Source organism: Chiloscyllium plagiosum, unplaced genomic scaffold (genome assembly GCF_037043375.1).
Source record: "Chiloscyllium plagiosum isolate Xiang-an unplaced genomic scaffold, Cpla_swu_hap1 HiC_scaffold_16, whole genome shotgun sequence".
NCBI lineage: Eukaryota > Metazoa > Chordata > Chondrichthyes > Orectolobiformes > Hemiscylliidae > Chiloscyllium > Chiloscyllium plagiosum.
In genome coordinates, this window is record NW_028270154.1 from 16,902,501 (window position 1) to 16,918,984 (window position 16,484).

Consider the following 16,484-nt stretch of genomic DNA (forward strand, 5'->3'; position numbering starts at 1 on the left):
GTCATTGGATCACAGAGCCCTCTGTCCTTGACCTTCCTCTTTGTTCCCACGCTGCTAGTACATGTCTAACCTGCTTGTAAGGAGCATTCTCAACAAGGGGCAATAAGTAAATTACTTTAATCCAGTTTATAATTTTTAATAGAGAATACTTTTTAAAACTTTGATACTTAAATTTCATGCTTATTTGTTTGGTCTGTGTACAGATATGTATGCAATTATCACTGGTGTGCTATATCGTGTGACGAGTCTTTAAATCCCCCATCCTCGGGAAAGGCAGGTACCATTAATGATATCCATACCCCTCATGATTTTATAAACTGCTATAAGGTCCTCTCTCAACCTCTACGCTTCAATCATGTCTGTGCTGATACATTGTGTATGTGTGTATGTATTTATCATATGTGTTTATATTCTGTTCTTATGTACATATTGCATGTGTTTGTGCATTTATCTGCAGTCTAGCTATATTGTATCAGTGACTGATTCCTATTCTGAGATGGAGACTGTAATGCAGTCCGATGGAACAACCATTAGCATAATGCATGATCTGATTTGTGATTGTTCACCAATACAGTGTCTTATTTTATAAGAGCAAAGATTTAATCATGAATGAGAATTCCAAAGTCGATACAAAAAGAGTTAACAGATGTACATTTATTGTTTGAAATTTAACATTTATGGACTGGGGTGTACAAAGTTAAAAATCACAATACACCAGGTGTACTTGGAAGCACTAGCTTTCGGAGCACTGCTCCTTCATCACTCAATGAAGGAGCAGCGCTCCAAAAGCTAGTGTTTCCAAATAAACCTGTTGGACTATAACCTAAGGCTATATGTTGACAGTTTGAAATTGAATTTTTGAATTCAATGTTGAAGGAAAGCCTGAAGAATATAACAAACTTGTTAACACAGGAACGTAGGAACAGGAGTAGGCCATTCATCCCCTCGAGCCTGTGCTACCTTACAATGAGATCATGGTAAATCTGTGGCCTAACTCCATCTACTACCTCTGGCCCAGATTCCAACGTACCTTTTTGCATAATAAAAATTTAACTATCTCAAATTTGAAATTAACAATTGATCCTCAGTTGCCATTTATCAAGAGAATTAGAAGCATCTCCACTTTTTGCACACAGAAGAACTTCCTAAAATTTTTCTGAAACATTCTGGCCCTAATTTTCAGACAATGCCTGTTATTTCTCATATCCCCAACAAATTGAAATAGTTTATATTTATCCACCCTGTCTTTTCCTGATAATATCAGTGAAGATTTTGATGAGATCACACAGTAAACTCCTAAATTCCAGAGATTACAGGCCTAATTTATATAATCCTACTCAGAATAACACCCCTGAAGTCCAGGTAGCATTCTTGTGAACAAATACTGTGTACCTTCCAACATCAATGAACACTTCCTAATATCCGAAATATATTAACTTCTAGAGCATTAACCTTCATATCTAATAACCAGCGATGGAATGATTCAATAGAACAAAGGAATTATTCCAACATTGTGAGTGTGTTTAATCTTGAATAAATACAACATAAAATAAGAGCACTCCTATCTATGAGTCGTCATTTGTGGGGTTACGTCATGGTTCAGAGGCTTGATCACAACATCATCGGTTGACAGTAGTTCTGAAGAAGAGTCACAATGGATATGAAACATAGATTGCTTCTCTCTCCACAGATGCCACCAGACCAACTGAGGTTCTCCAGCATTTTCTTTGTGTCGGAACTTCACCTTTCACAGTATTTTGCTTTTAAGTGACAGTTGATAGTTCTGTGCAATACTGGAGGAGTACTGCACAGGCAATGATATTGTCTTTCGTTTACAAATTAAAACATGGCCCGCTACATCTAACCTCTCAGCTTTCTACTTTTGCTATTTCAAAGAGGATTGTGGGGGCTCTTTCAATGTGCTGATGAGAATTCCTCCTTCAACCAATTTTAATAAAAATTATTGGACTAATTTTTTAGACATTGTTATTGATGGGGCACTGCTTGATGTGAATAGCCTGGTTTGTGTTCCATATTCCAACAGTGACAACTCTCAAAAGAAAAACAATGTTGCTCCAATCATTTTGGTGCATTTGGATATCATGAATCATGCAAGTGCAAGTCTCTAAATGTGGTCACTAATTTGAGATGGATTTGAGGTGCTCTGTTTTCCACATGTGCTGTCATTCTTGATGCTGCAGACTGGTGGCAGTGGGCAGCTGCAGTGGTGATGGTACTAATAAATGAATTGGTTGGACGTTGTGGTTGGTGGGAAAACAATGATGCTCGCTGTTTCCTTTGAAGAAAGACAATTCGAGATCTTTAAAAGGTTTTTGTATAGATTTGTTGCTTGGGTTGTGGATGAAGTCGGCGACTCGTTCGCCAAGCTGATGTGGTTTTCTGCAGACGATTTGTTGCCTTGCTAGGTGACAATATCCGTGCACCTTCGATACGGTGTTGCTGGCCTGTCACATCTTGCATTTTTATGTCCCTGGTTTTTGGTACTTGCAATTCTGTATTTGAGTGGTTTGTATATGGGGTCCAGTTCAATACATTAATTGGTTGAGCGCTGGATAGAGTGCCAAGAATTCTCTCACGTGTCCCTGCTGAGCTTGTACTGGGATGGTTACATTGTCCCAGTTGAAATTGTGTCCATAGATGTCTGTATGGTTGGAAATGAGAGAGTGCAGGTCATGTCTGACAATGGTGAGCGGATGTTCATGTGATCATACGGTCAGTTTGCTTCCTGTTTTCCGATGTTGTGTTTCTCACAGTCCTTGCAAGGTATCTTAGAGTCATAGAGATGTACAGCATGGAAACAGACCCTTCAGTCTAACGTGTCCACGCCAACCAGATATCCCAACCCAATCTAGTCCCACCTGCCAGCACTCGGCCCGTATCCCTCCATATCCTTTTTATTCATATACCCATCCAAATGCCTCTTAAATGTTGCAATTGTACCAGCCTCCACCACATCCTCTGGCAGCTCATTCCATACACGTACCACCTTCTGTGTGAAAAAGTTGCCCCTTTGGTCTCTTTTATATCTTTCTCCTCTCACCCTAAACCTATGCCCTCTAGTTCTGGGCTCCCCGATCCCAGGGAAAAGACTTTGTCTATTTATCCTATCCATGCCTCTCATAATCTTTTAAACCTCTATAAGGTCACCCCTCAGCTTCCAACACTCCAGGGAAAACAGTCCCAGCCGGTTCAGCCTCTCCCTATCGCTCAAATCCTCCAACCGTGGCAACATCCTTGTAAATCTTTTCTGAACCCTTTCAAGTTTCACAACATCTTTCCCATAAGAAGGAGATCAGAATTGCACACAATATTCCAACAGTGGCCTAACCGATGTCATGTACAGCCGCAACATGACCTCCCAACTCCTGCACTCAATACTCTGACCAATAAAGGAAAGCATACCAAATGCCTTCCTCACTATCCTGTTTACCTGTGACTCCACTTTCAAGGAGCTATGAACCTGCACTCCAAGGTCTCTTTGTTCAGCAACACTCCCTAGGACCTTACCATTAAGTGTATAAGTCCTGCTAAGATTTGCTTTCCCAAAATGGAGCACCTCACATTTATCTGAATTAAACTCCATCTGCCACTTCTCAGCCCATTGGCCCATCTGGTCCAGATCCTGTTGTAATCTGAGGTAACCTTCTTTGCTGTCCACTACACCTCCAATTTTGGTGTCATCTGCAAACTTACTAACTCTACCTCTTATACTCGCATCCAAATCATTTATGTAAGTGACAAATAGTAGAGGACCCAGCACCGATCCTTGTGGCACTCCACTGATCACAGGCCTCCAGTCTGAAAAACAACCCACCACCACCACCCTCTGTCATCTACCTTTTATAGATAAAGATCATCCCGTTGGATATGGGTGTTGAGTCTTTATGAGGGGCTGGTGGATGGTGATTACTGTTTGAAGGCCACCAAGATTCCTAGGGATGTATGGCCAGTATCGTGCCTGGTCATTTTCTTCTTTAGGTTTGTTGCATTAGTATTGCGGAATAGTGCGCTTGGGCTAACCATTTCATTTAAATCCATTGAATAAGTTTCCTGTTGTTCCTTCTGGAGTTCTGTGTTTGCTGCAGTGTGTCCTTACTTGTTTACATAGTATTCTTATGCAGCGGTTGAATATCCACATGCATTTATGTCTCAGATGATGCTGCTCCTTTAACAAGGTTATGTTGTCCTTGGGGTTTTTTTCAGAGTGGTTGTAAAGACACAGGCTCTGGGGTGTCTAGTTGGGGTGGGTTTGAGGGCCAATTTGATTATAGCTAACAGATACTGCCTCAGGCAAAAGGCTTTTCAGGTTTTTAATAAATATTTTTATTGACAAACATTTTAAAATATTTTACAAAACATTTATATATAAAGAAAAAAACCCATCAATACAGAAAAAAACAATATAAAGAACAATGCCATAACACAGTACCATTGTTATTAAATAACCCACTATTCTACTGAAACAAACTGATCTGCTTAACTAAAACCAAACTTCAAATATACTGAATGAATACTAGCTTAAACTACATTCAAGTTACTTAAATTAAATAATGTCTTACTACTTTATTCTATCTTACTCATCATACATCCACTGATATTCCCTTCCCATTGAGTACCCCCTACTGTACCTGTATTCTTTTCCTTCCAGTCTCCTCCTCCCAAGGCCACACAAGTGCCCATAAAGATTCCCATGGCTCTACCACGGCCCTGACCAATATTGCTGACAAATCAGTTTCAATATAATATATAAAGGACCGCCACGTCCTATAAAACTGTTCCGTTTTGTGGTGCACCATATTTGGGAGGTAATCTTGGGGGAAATGCTTCATCACCAGCTCATGCCACTCCAGAAGACCTGGTGAGTTTTCTGACATCCTATTTAGTAGAATGTTCTTCCTTGTGCAATGGGCAAGGATATTACACAGTCTCTTCCAATGTTCCTCCATGGAGGGTAAATTTGGTAGCCCCTAAAGAAGAATTACTGAATCCATGTTAATTTCAATCCCCAGAATGCCCTTTAACTCCCTTAATATAGCACTCCAATATCTTTCAATCTTGCAATATGATCAAAAACAATGTAATTTTACACTTGGGACATTCTGGTGACGCTCTACTCTAAAACTTAGTTAGCCTCTGTGGTGCCATATGAGCCCTGAGTAAGATCTTCAATTGCATAGCCTGTGCTCTGTTACATGCAGAAATTTTCTTGATATTTCCCCAGATACCTTCCCATGTCTCTGGTGAAATATCCTCTCCTAACTCTCAATTCCACATCTCACAGAGTTCTTCCATATCCCCCAGAGCACGCCCTTTCTGGAAATGATAGAATGTACTGAGTGAAAGAGTACCCATACATCGGAGTACTCTTTTCTTCACATCTGATTTATAACATTGGGTCAGGAGTGTGGTCTTCCTCTGTATGTAGTCCCTCACGTGGAAGTATCAGAAAAGGTCCTTATTGGATAATCGATATTTCTGACTTAACTGACTAAATGATATCAGGACCTCTACCTCAAATAAATCTCCCAAACATTGAATTCCTTTGTTCTCCCATGTCTTAAAGCTGGAGTCCATTGCCCCAAGTTTAAATCCTTGGGCACCTACCAACGGGGTAAATGGCGAAGTCTTAACCCATTTGCCCTCGTCTTGCGTCATTATCCTTTCACTGTATTCTAGATAATTGGACTATTGAATTGCTTGGTCACGGATTTCATATTATCCATAAATAATAAATTAATTAGAGGACATTTTGACTGTGAGGCTTCAATATCAAGCCATATCGATTCTGAATTCCCCCGTACCAAATCACCAACATATCTTAACAGAGCACTTATTTAGTATTTCTTCATGTCCGGAAGATCAACCCCTCCCTCAGCCTGTGAGAACTGTAATCTGGTGAATTTAATTAGAGCTCGCCTATGGCACCAAATAAAGGACTCTAGCCAACCATTAATCCTCCGTAATACTTGTCTCGATAACAGTAATGGGAGCATTCTCATGGGACATAGCAGTTGGGGAAGGACATTCAACTTAATCAGGGCTATTTGGCCCAGCCATAAAAGTGGTAATCCCTCCCACCACTGCCAATCTTGTTTTATCCTCTTTAATAATTGTACAAAGTTAGCCTTATACAGCGGTGGAAGGAAGGGGTAATAAAATTTCCCAAATACAGGAAAACCTTTGGTGACCATCTAATGGGAATTGCTTTTTATCCTTCAAGTTAGGTATCTCCACTAAGCCCCCCACCAGCATAGCTTCCAATTTTGTGAAATTGATCCTATAACCTGAGAAACTACCATATGAATTAATTGTTTGGATCATTCGGGGAACAGACTTCTCCAGATCGGCCAACAATAAAACGACTTCGTCAGCATAGAGGGTAATCTTATGTTCCCCACATTCCCACCTATCACGCTATTATTTCAGAGTTCCTTCTGAAAGTTTTGGCTAACGGTTCAATCGCCAAGATAAACAGCAGCAGTGATAAAGGACACCCCTGTCGACTATCTCTTCGAATATTAAAATTATTTGACTTAACACCATTTGTAATAACTGCCACCTTAGTTTCCTTATACAGTACTGCTACCCATCTGGCAAAGGGTCCCCCAAAACTAATGCGCATGAGAACCTCATCTAGATAGGTCATTCTATCCAATCAAAGGCTTTTTCTGCATCTGAGGATACCATCAACCCTGGAATCAAACTTTACTGACATACCTGTACTGTATTAAGTACTCTCCTAATATTGTTAGAGAAACTGCAGCCTTTAACAAACCTGCCTGGCCTTTTTTTATAATATGGGGCAAAACCTTCTCCAACCTCACAGCCAAAATCTTCGATAAAATTTTGAAATCTACATTCAGTAGCGAGATTGGTCTATATGAAGTATATCCTTCAGGGTCCTTCCCTTTCTTTAAAATAAGGGCGATATTAGCTTCCCTCAGAGTAGACGGCAGGCAACCCTGTGTATAAGAATATTTGTACATCCCCAGAAGTGGTTCCACTAATATGTTTATGAATTCCTTCTAAAATTCAATTGGGAATCCATCTGGCCCTGGTGCCTTGCCATCTTGGAGATGTCTTATCGCTTTTTGCACTTCCTGAACTGTTAGAGCCACATTCAAAAGGGAAGCCTGCTTCTTACTCACATGGGGATGGTCCAGATTTTCAAAGGACTACATTCCCATTGTACAATGTTCGCTCCCCTCCAACCGATATAGCTCTTCTTAATATTCCCTAAACCTAGCATTGATCTTTTTTGATTCATGGGCAGTATTACCAGCCTTTTCCCTCACAGATAATAGATTGGGAGGCTTTTTTCCATCTAGTTTAATAAGCCAGATACTTACCAGGCTTATCCATGAATCCGAACAGTTTTTATTTGGCAAAGGAGACCTCTTTTTTAGCCACTTGTGTGTGTATTGAGTCGAGGGCAGCCCGGAGATCTATGACCTGCTGAATTTTAACCAATGATGGCTGATTATAATATGTTTTCTCAGCTACCTTCAGCCGGGCCTCCAGCATCTCCTGCTGCTCCTTCCTCTGCCTTTTTTTAGTCGCCGATAATAAAATAATCAGACCTCGTAAATATGCCTTAGTGGTCTCCCAAAGTATTGCTGGATTACTAGCCGTACCTGAATCAATATCCCAAAAGGTTCGAAATTCTCTTGTAATATATTCAATAGATTTACTATCCGCTAACAAAAATGAATCCATGCACCAGTGATGTGCATTTGCTCCAGTACCCTTAGCCTCAATATCTAAATATACTGTTGCATGATGCAAAACAGCTATATTTCCTATTTTACATGCAAGTATTCTGTCCAGACCATCAGCTGGATAAAAACTATATCAATTCGCCCATGACATTTGTGTGGGTTGGAATAGAACATGAGGGTGGAGGTATCCCCACACATCCACTCATCCCAACTCATCACATATGTCCACCAACTGTTTAGACTGTGTGGGCGTACCTGCCAGGCCCTTTGGCACCCTGTCAATCTCTGGATCTATAAGGCGATTAAAATCGTCTCCAATAATCATACAGCGAACCCCCAGGTTCATTAAATTAGCCATTGCATCAATTAGAAATTTAAGAGGGTATGCCGGGGGACAATATGCATTCAAAATACCATATTCTTCTCCATATATTAGGGCTTTCAAAATAATAAACCTTCCCTGAAGACCCTTAATCTGCTCCGTTTCCTGGAAGGGGAGGTTCCTTTTTATCAGTACAGCTACCCCTCTACTCTTAGGACTGAAGAATGAAAACAACACCCTGTCATAAATCCCCTGCTGCAGTTTCAGATGTTCCTTGTCAGTTAGGTGCGTCTCTTGCAGCCGGGCAAAATCCACCCATTCCTTCCTGAGGCTCGACAAGGCCTTCTTTCTTTTAAGAGGAGAATGACCATGTCCACCAACAATGACTCCCTTTTATATTCCAGGTGCGCCACCTGAACAAATCACTAGCCATGGTCATCCAGGACAGCCTGTGATTTCCCAGGAGGAAGGAACTTATCTGAGGCATGACTAGTTACAAAGATACTAACTCTATGAAATCTAGAATCCTCTGAAAGCAACTACAGCTAAAAAAAAAATCAACTAGATTTAACTGAAACAGATACCTAAATAATCCCCCATTTGCTTGAGATCTTCCCCCTCTGCCCATAGGGGGCACCCTTCCCAATCCTTATTACCATCATAACTCCCTCTAGCTGAGGCTGTGCCTCAGCCCCAGGCAATTCACAAATCAAAAAAAAATGTTACTTAAATCCTGAAAAAGTGGATACCAACTCTCCCCCACCATGTGTCTTAGTTACAAATGTAGTCACCCCAAATGCGGAATGAAAGAGACAGCATTAAAAATCCTGGCTGACCGATATACAAAACAGTTCCAATTTTACAAATTTACAACAAAACTATGCATGTACAACCAATAATCACAACAAAAGGGGAAGAGGGGAAGAGGAATGTAAAGGGGGTAATTAAAAAAAAACACCCAAACCAATGTTCGCAATAATGCCCCCTCCCCTGCAATCCCAACTCAGGTCTTTCATTTCAGATACTTCACAAAGTCCTGTGCGTTGTCAGCGGAGTCAAAATTACGTGGCTCTGTAGGTGAGACATGGTCGGGTACCTCATGGAGTTTTGGATGTTTTGGTTCCTTAATTCTTTTTAACATCATCGAATGTCCTTCTGCTCTTGACCAGGGCTCCTGGAAAATCTTGAAAAACATTATCTTTGAACCTTTATACATTAAGGCTTGTGAGTTCCTTCCCCATTCTCTTGTTGCTTCCAGTATTAACTGTTTTTCTTTATAATACAAGAGCTGAACTAGGACACACAGGGGCGCTGGTCCAGCCCAGACCTGCGCGTTGCGACTCGGTGGGCCTGCTCCACGCTTACCAGGCCTGACTCCAAGTCTAACTGCAGGAACTTCGGGAGCCATCACTGCAGGGAGCAAGTGAGGCCTTCACCTTCTTCGCATTCTGGGAGGCCCACAATTCGTAAGTTTTTCCTTCTATTTTATATTTTCTAGATCATCAACTTGATTCTGAAGGACCCTAACCTGGTCTTCTAGCATTCAGGTCCTTTCTCGCTAGACCTCTGCCAGGGTCTCTGATGCCACGGTCCTTTCCTCCACTGTCTCCAGTCTTCGTTCCAGGAGCTGGATTTCTTGCTCATTCTTTTATAGCATGGCAGACAGTGGCTCCACTGCTGCTTGAATCCACTCTCGGAGTAAAGCAACCTCCGAGAGTAAGTATTGCAGTCCTGCTGGATCTGGAGAGATCAGCCCGGGAAGCTGAGTACTGGTTGCTGGCACCCCCTGATGCAGCAGGCGAGTTCCCTGTCTGCTGTCCTCCTTTAGGCCCCTTTCCTTCACTGGTCTTCATCCTGGCCTGAAGGTGTCTCTGGTGATTTCAACAGCTCAAAATAATCAGTCAGTTCAAATTAGTATATTTTTCTCCTTGGTGTGGTTGAAAAGGTGGGATGGTTGTGGGGGGGGGGGGGTAAAGTCCATCCTGTCCAGGGGGATGGCAGCGAGCCCAGCCCAGCAAACCACTCAGACTGCCACCATCTTGGATCTCCAGCTTTTAAGTTTTTTAAAAAAAATTTCCAATGAAAGGGGAGTGGCCCGTTCTCCCAGTTCCGCTTTCCTCTGGGTTGGTTTGTTTTGGTTTTAGCAGTCTGCCTGTTCAGAACAAGCAGTCAGTTTTTGAGGCTGCTGGTCAAAGAAACAGCTCCATGGAAGAAGATGTTCCCTGCTGAATCTCTCTGCCATCTCTCCTGTAAGACCCTGAGTTTGATTCTATCCTTTTTATGAAGCAGGTGTTTATTGGGTTGTTGCAAGTATTTGGAACAACATTATTAAATTGCGATAATCTGTTGGGTTTTTGGATAGGCTAAGTCATTCTGTATTCTGATGTTTTGTGTTTCATTTGGAATATCCACTCTACACCTGCTCAAAACAACTAGGAAAGTTAGGCTACCTTCTTGAAATGTTTTGAGGGGGTCTGACCTGGACCATAACATCGGATCAACAGCTTTACTCTCCATTACTGCTCATGGAATGAGAGCTGGTGGACAGTAACTGTTCCCTCAGCATGTGATCAGCAGGTTTAGTTGTACCATGATGGATGGCATGTTCAAGATCTATGCACTGATTACATTCAGTTTGTGTATCACCTATCTGGGTAATTGGTCAATATTGTGATTGTATCCAGCATTTGTTCAAGATGACTTTCTGAGACTCTTCTCCATGCTGATACTTCCCATAGGATCAAAGCTTTGTGGCTGAACACCTGAATAAGGATATAGTCTCGACAGGTCTCCAGGGATCATGTGGTTGGCAGCGAGTGTGGCCTCTGCCACAACCTCTATGTACGTTACCCTCGGCTATCCCCACACCGGATGTATCGTCTGTTTCATGACACATGGTCACTTCAGAATTCCTCATGGCTCCCTGACACCAGTTCACTGTGAGCCACTGTCCAAACACACTTCAGGATCTGCAGTACTACCAAGTGAGCTGTCTGTCCAACATTAGTCAACAGACTTTTGGCCTTAAGTAACTCCTGTCTATGAACTGTTTTCCATGGTTGTCATCCAGCCATTGGCAGAACATCATAGGCTTGACCACATGAGCTGAGCTGCATGATGGATCCATAAGCTTCAGGATCCCAACAAAGTAGTGTTGAAAAACATGATTGAATGGCAGAGCAGTCTTGATGAGCTAAGTGACCTAATTCTGCTCCTACATCTTATGGTCTTATGGTCTGTCTTCCACTGAAGAGACTGTGAACAATTAAAGTAAACACTCTTGGGATTCAAGAAAAACTTTTGCTGAGGAGATTATTTTCTCAAATCGTGCCTTTGAAGAGTAAGTTCTTCAGAATCTGGCTACACTGTTCTTGATTTGTTCTCTCTCAAACTTCCTTATCTGGACCAATTATCTCCTGAGCCTTGTTCCTGCAGTGGATCAGGAGCAAAGGAGTTGAACATTACAGTGGGTGATTCAAATATCCAAATCTTCCAAAGATCTAGTCCTTGAGATTTGGGATTACGTCAGCACTAGTGGGACAGGGACCAGGAAAAATGCCTTTTCTCTTAAGGTGCAGAGGATCTGGAATTCCCAAATGTCAACCCAGGCAATTCATAGGTTAACATGCTTTTCATTGTAAAAACCTGCATTTTCTCTGATCAACTGTGAACTCTGCTATCGGTCACTTTCCAGTTGATGTATAATATTGCAACCCATCAAGTGAGCACTATGCTCCCCATCACAAAATATGAAATCCCAGGAGCAGGAAAATTGACATTTCGGGCAATAGAGTCAGGATGCCTGCTGAGTGGAGAGATAAATCAGAGGGGGGTGGGGATGGGGAGAAAGTAGCATAGAGTACAGTAGGTGAAGGGGGTGGGGATAAAGGTGATAGGTCAGAGAGAAGGGTGGAGAGGATAGATGGAAGGAAGATAAGCTGGTAGAACAGGTCAGGTAAAAACAATGACTGCAGATGCTGGAAACCAGATTCTGGATTAGTGGTGCTGGAAAAGTGCAGCGGTTCAGGCAGGGCGACAGGGCGGTGTGGTTGATTGGTGCGGGTGTCCTGGAGATGTTCCCTAAAGCGCTCTGCTAGGAGGAGTCCAGTCTCCCAAATGTATAGGAGACTGCATCGGGAGCAACTGATACAATAAATGATATTGGTGGATGTGCAGGTAAATCTTTGATGGATGTGGAAGGTTACTTTGGGGCCTTGGATTGAAGTGAGTGAGAAGGTGTGGGCTCAGCTTTTGCAATTACTGCGGTGGCAGGGAAGGGTGCCAGGATGGGACGGTGGGTTGTTGGGGGAGTGTGCGCTTTAGGGAACATCTCCAGGACACCCGCTCCAATCAACCCCACTGCACTGTGGCCCAACATTTCAACTCCTCCCACTCTGCCGAGGACATGCAGGTACTGGGCCTCCTCCACTGCCGCTCCCTCACCACCCAACGCCTGGAGGAAGAACGTCTCATCTTCCGACTCGGAACACTTCAACCCCGTGGCATCAATGTGGATTTCACCAGTTTCCTCATTTCCCCTTTCCCCACCTCACGCAGCTCCAGCCTTCCAGCTCAGCACTGACCTCATGACCTGTCATACCTGCCTATCATCTTTGCGCAAAATAAAATCAAATTCTCTAAATACAAATTCAACCGATAAACACATAGGTGTGCGCACGCAGGAGAGACAGAGCGAGTGTATGCATGTGAGTGTGCATGTGTGTGGGTGTGAAAGAGTGTGTATATGCATGTATGTAATCTTGGTCAAGAATGTGTGTGAGTGTGATGCGATATAAGCTGGTGAGAGGGTGAGTCCATGAGTGCTGCGGATGAATATATGTACGTATGGTAGAGAACTTGTGTATGACAGTGAGTCTATGTGAGTGTGTGAGGAAGTAGGTGTGTGTGAGTGTGTGAGTATCTGTGTGTGTGTGTGTGTGTGTGTGTGTGAGTGTGTGAGAGGGTGTGTGTGTGTATCGTGCAGTGGGGGTCACCTGTAGTGTTGAAAAATGTGTTGCTGGAAAAGCAAAATGGTGGGGGGGGAGGGGAAATAAGGAAGCTGGAGAAATCTGCATTCATGTTCCTCTGGGACATCCGCACCAACCAACCAACCCAACCGCCCTGTGGCGGAACACTTTAACTCCTCCTCCCACTCCGCCAAGGACATGCAGATCCTTGTCCTCCTCTATCGCCAGACCATGGCAACACAACGCCTGGAGGAAGAGTGCCTCATCTTCCGCCTAGGAACCCTCCAACCACAAGGGATGAATGCAGATTTCTCCAGCTTCCTCATATCCCCTCCCCCCACCTTATCTCGGACTCAGCACTGCCTTCTTGACCTGAAATCTTCTTCCCAACCTCTCCGCCCCCACCCACTTTCTGGCCTATCACCCTCACTTTAACCTCCTTCCACTGCCCTGGCATTCCCAACGCCCCTCCCCCAAGTCCCTCCTCCCTACCTTTTATCTTAGCCTGTTTGGCACACCTTCCTCATTCCTGAAGAAGGGCTTATGCCCGAAACATCGATTCTCCTGCTCCTTGGATACTGCCTGACCTGCAACACATTTTTCAACTCTGATCTCCAGCAACTGCAGTCCTCACTTTCTCCTAGTCACCTGTAGTGTGACATGAACCCTGGTTGAGGTCATCCCCATGGATAACTAACTTGGCTATCAGCCTCCACTCAGGCACTTTGTGTTATTGTTTGTCCCAAAGTCCTCCTTAGAGGGTGGTCACACAAAGGCCATCATTAGATACTGACTGAACTCCATCGAGGTCATCCAGGGGTTTTCAAAATGAAGAGGTTGGTGAGAAGTTATGTCTGGGGCCAGGATTGGATGCTCACATAGAGTGTTGGTGGGACAACGCCTGGAGTGCTGAAAAGGACAAACATTACTACCAGAAGCTCCCCTATTGGTGGGAATGGCTGGGAAAACCCTGGATTCATGTCAACTTTGCCAGTACTTTCACGGCCTCAATGTCCTTAGTCATTGTGGACCGTAATTAAAAGTGGTTGGATATGCATGGAGTTAATTTGTTAAACATGGGGATGATGATCGAAAAGCTGCAAGCACCTTTTGCAATACGCAGACTCTGGGAGATGTTGGTCACAGACAATGGGCCATCATTTACCAGCAGGGAATTTGAGTATTTCCTAATGTCAATTGGCATTTGGCATGTAAGAACAGCTCTGTATCATCCACAATCCAACGGTCAGATAGAAAGTGGAGCCCAAACTTTGAAGACGGGATTAAAGAATCATTCTACAACTTCACTCAAGATCAAACTATCCTGGCTCCTGTTTGATATTGGACCACTCCTCATGCAACAAGAAGGGTTGCCAAAATTTTGTGTCGAAACCACGGGAAAGGACCTGCATGTGTAAGAGGCGTAGCTGACACAAGGTCAGTCCTTTGACGCACAAAGTCCTTGCAGAAAAGGTGATCCTGAACAAGTACTTGGACCACATAAAAACTACAATGTCACAACAGCGAAGAAGAAAAACATCCCTCAAATTATCCAGCAAGGCTGCCAGAACACCTGGGTACATCTTGCTAACCTGGACCCAATTCTAGAGATGATGTTGGGGAAGGGGAGCAGGGAGGATGGGCATATAGACAAAGAGTAATGAACATTGTGGAATTTGGAAAAGTATTGTAAAGCTAATATTGCCATAATCCCAGAGGACTGCTCTCTTATAAGAGGGACACATCTGGTGGTAAGTTTGACCTGAGGTCACCATACCATTAGGCAAGGGGTGAGCTTGAGAAGGCAGGACCTTCATGGTAACCTTGGCTGGTACCTCAATTGAACCCATGCTATTGGCTTCTCTCTGCATAGTAAACCAGCTGTCCAGCCAACTGAGCTAACTAAGTGTTGCAACAGCTTGATGGATTGTGGTCTCACACCTGTGGGAATTGTAGACTGTGGTCACGGAAAGACTTGAATATTTCCTCATCTGAGTCAGAAGTGGCTTGCCCAGGATTTTGAGCCTATGATTCCTCATTCTAAACTCTTGTTAACAGGGAAAACATTATCCCTGCGCCCAAGCTGCTCAGCTTTTTCAGAGGTTAATACGTTTCAATGGGATCCTTTCTTATTCCCCTCCAGTAAATACAAGCTCAGTTGTAACAATCTCTCTTCAAATGACAAACTTGCTGTCCTAGAAAACGCCTGGTGAACCTTTCCTGCAATCCTCTTTGGCAGTATATCCATTATTAGATAAGAAGATCCAACGTGCACTTAAAGAGGTGGGAACAGCTGCAATTAGACATCCCTGCTCCTGTACTCAAATCCTCTTGCACCAAAGGCCAACATAACATCTGTCTTCCCAAAAGCTTGCTGCAAGATTTTAAGGAGCCATGTAATGGATCAATGCTTTACTCAAGGCAGCTGGAATGAAGCAGTGTACCCTGCCAGGTGGAGCCCTTGCTTATTTGTGAGCACATTTTTGACAATTTTAAGGGAACAAAATGACACTCACAAATATAATTCCAATGGCCTGAGGAGTTAATGAATATTCATAACATATTAATGAATGAGAATTTGGTTCCTGCTGATTATTGATGGGAAACCTGACCTCCTTGAAAAATTCTAAGCACTTAGATTGTCAAAACATTTTTGTAACCTGAAATGTTGCATTCCATCCAATTCGGTTCCCCCACCCTGGTCTTCTTAAAGCTCCAGGCAGGCCTGGAAAACTCCACCCATAGTCATCATTATTGAGGCTTGATTTAGTTTCACCACTTCATTATCTGAATGGAAATTCCATGAACTACTGGTGTGGGATTTGAACTCACGTGAACACAAACCATTAGCCTGCATGTCAGGAATACTAACTCAGTGACACCAGCATAATGTCACCATTGAGTCTCAACTCTAAGATGTCAATGGCAACATCCAAAAGGCTGGATTCATTGTGAACATTACTTCACATTGTATATCAAATTGAATTGGTCAGTTGTTACATTGGTTCCAATTACTGGAAATTGCTCAGAAAAATCGATATTCTTTTGAATATCTCTTATGAAGACTCCTGGAAACCAATCAATCAGTTTCTCCAGAAGTACTTGTGAGGAATAATACATTCTCATGGAATTCAAGCCAATGTAAGTGGGTAAGGGACACAGTTTAACATTAAAACCAAACTAATGCTCAGAGGATTGTTTTATAAATGTGTGCCTTTCAGATTTATGTACTTCAAAATCTGGTTATATTATCCCTGATTTCCTCTCTCCCACCTTCTGTTCTCGGGATCTATCAGCTCCTCAGCCTTGCTCCTGAAGTGGATCAGGGACATCACAGTTTAACATTGCAGCTGTGGTTGAAGCATCCAAACTTGCTAATGATGCTATCCCTGGGATTTGGGATAATGCCAACATTAGTGGGACCGAGGCGAACAGGAGTCCAACTGTTTCCTTATT

The 16,484-nt window shown here is 43.0% G+C and overlaps 1 protein-coding gene across 1 annotated transcript in view; it reads left to right on the forward strand.

Annotated features, from left to right (window-relative positions):
- LOC122547072 (uncharacterized) overlaps positions 1 to 16,484 on the forward strand; it is a 108,946-nt gene that overhangs the window by 29,308 nt on the left and 63,154 nt on the right. The window lies entirely within an intron of this gene.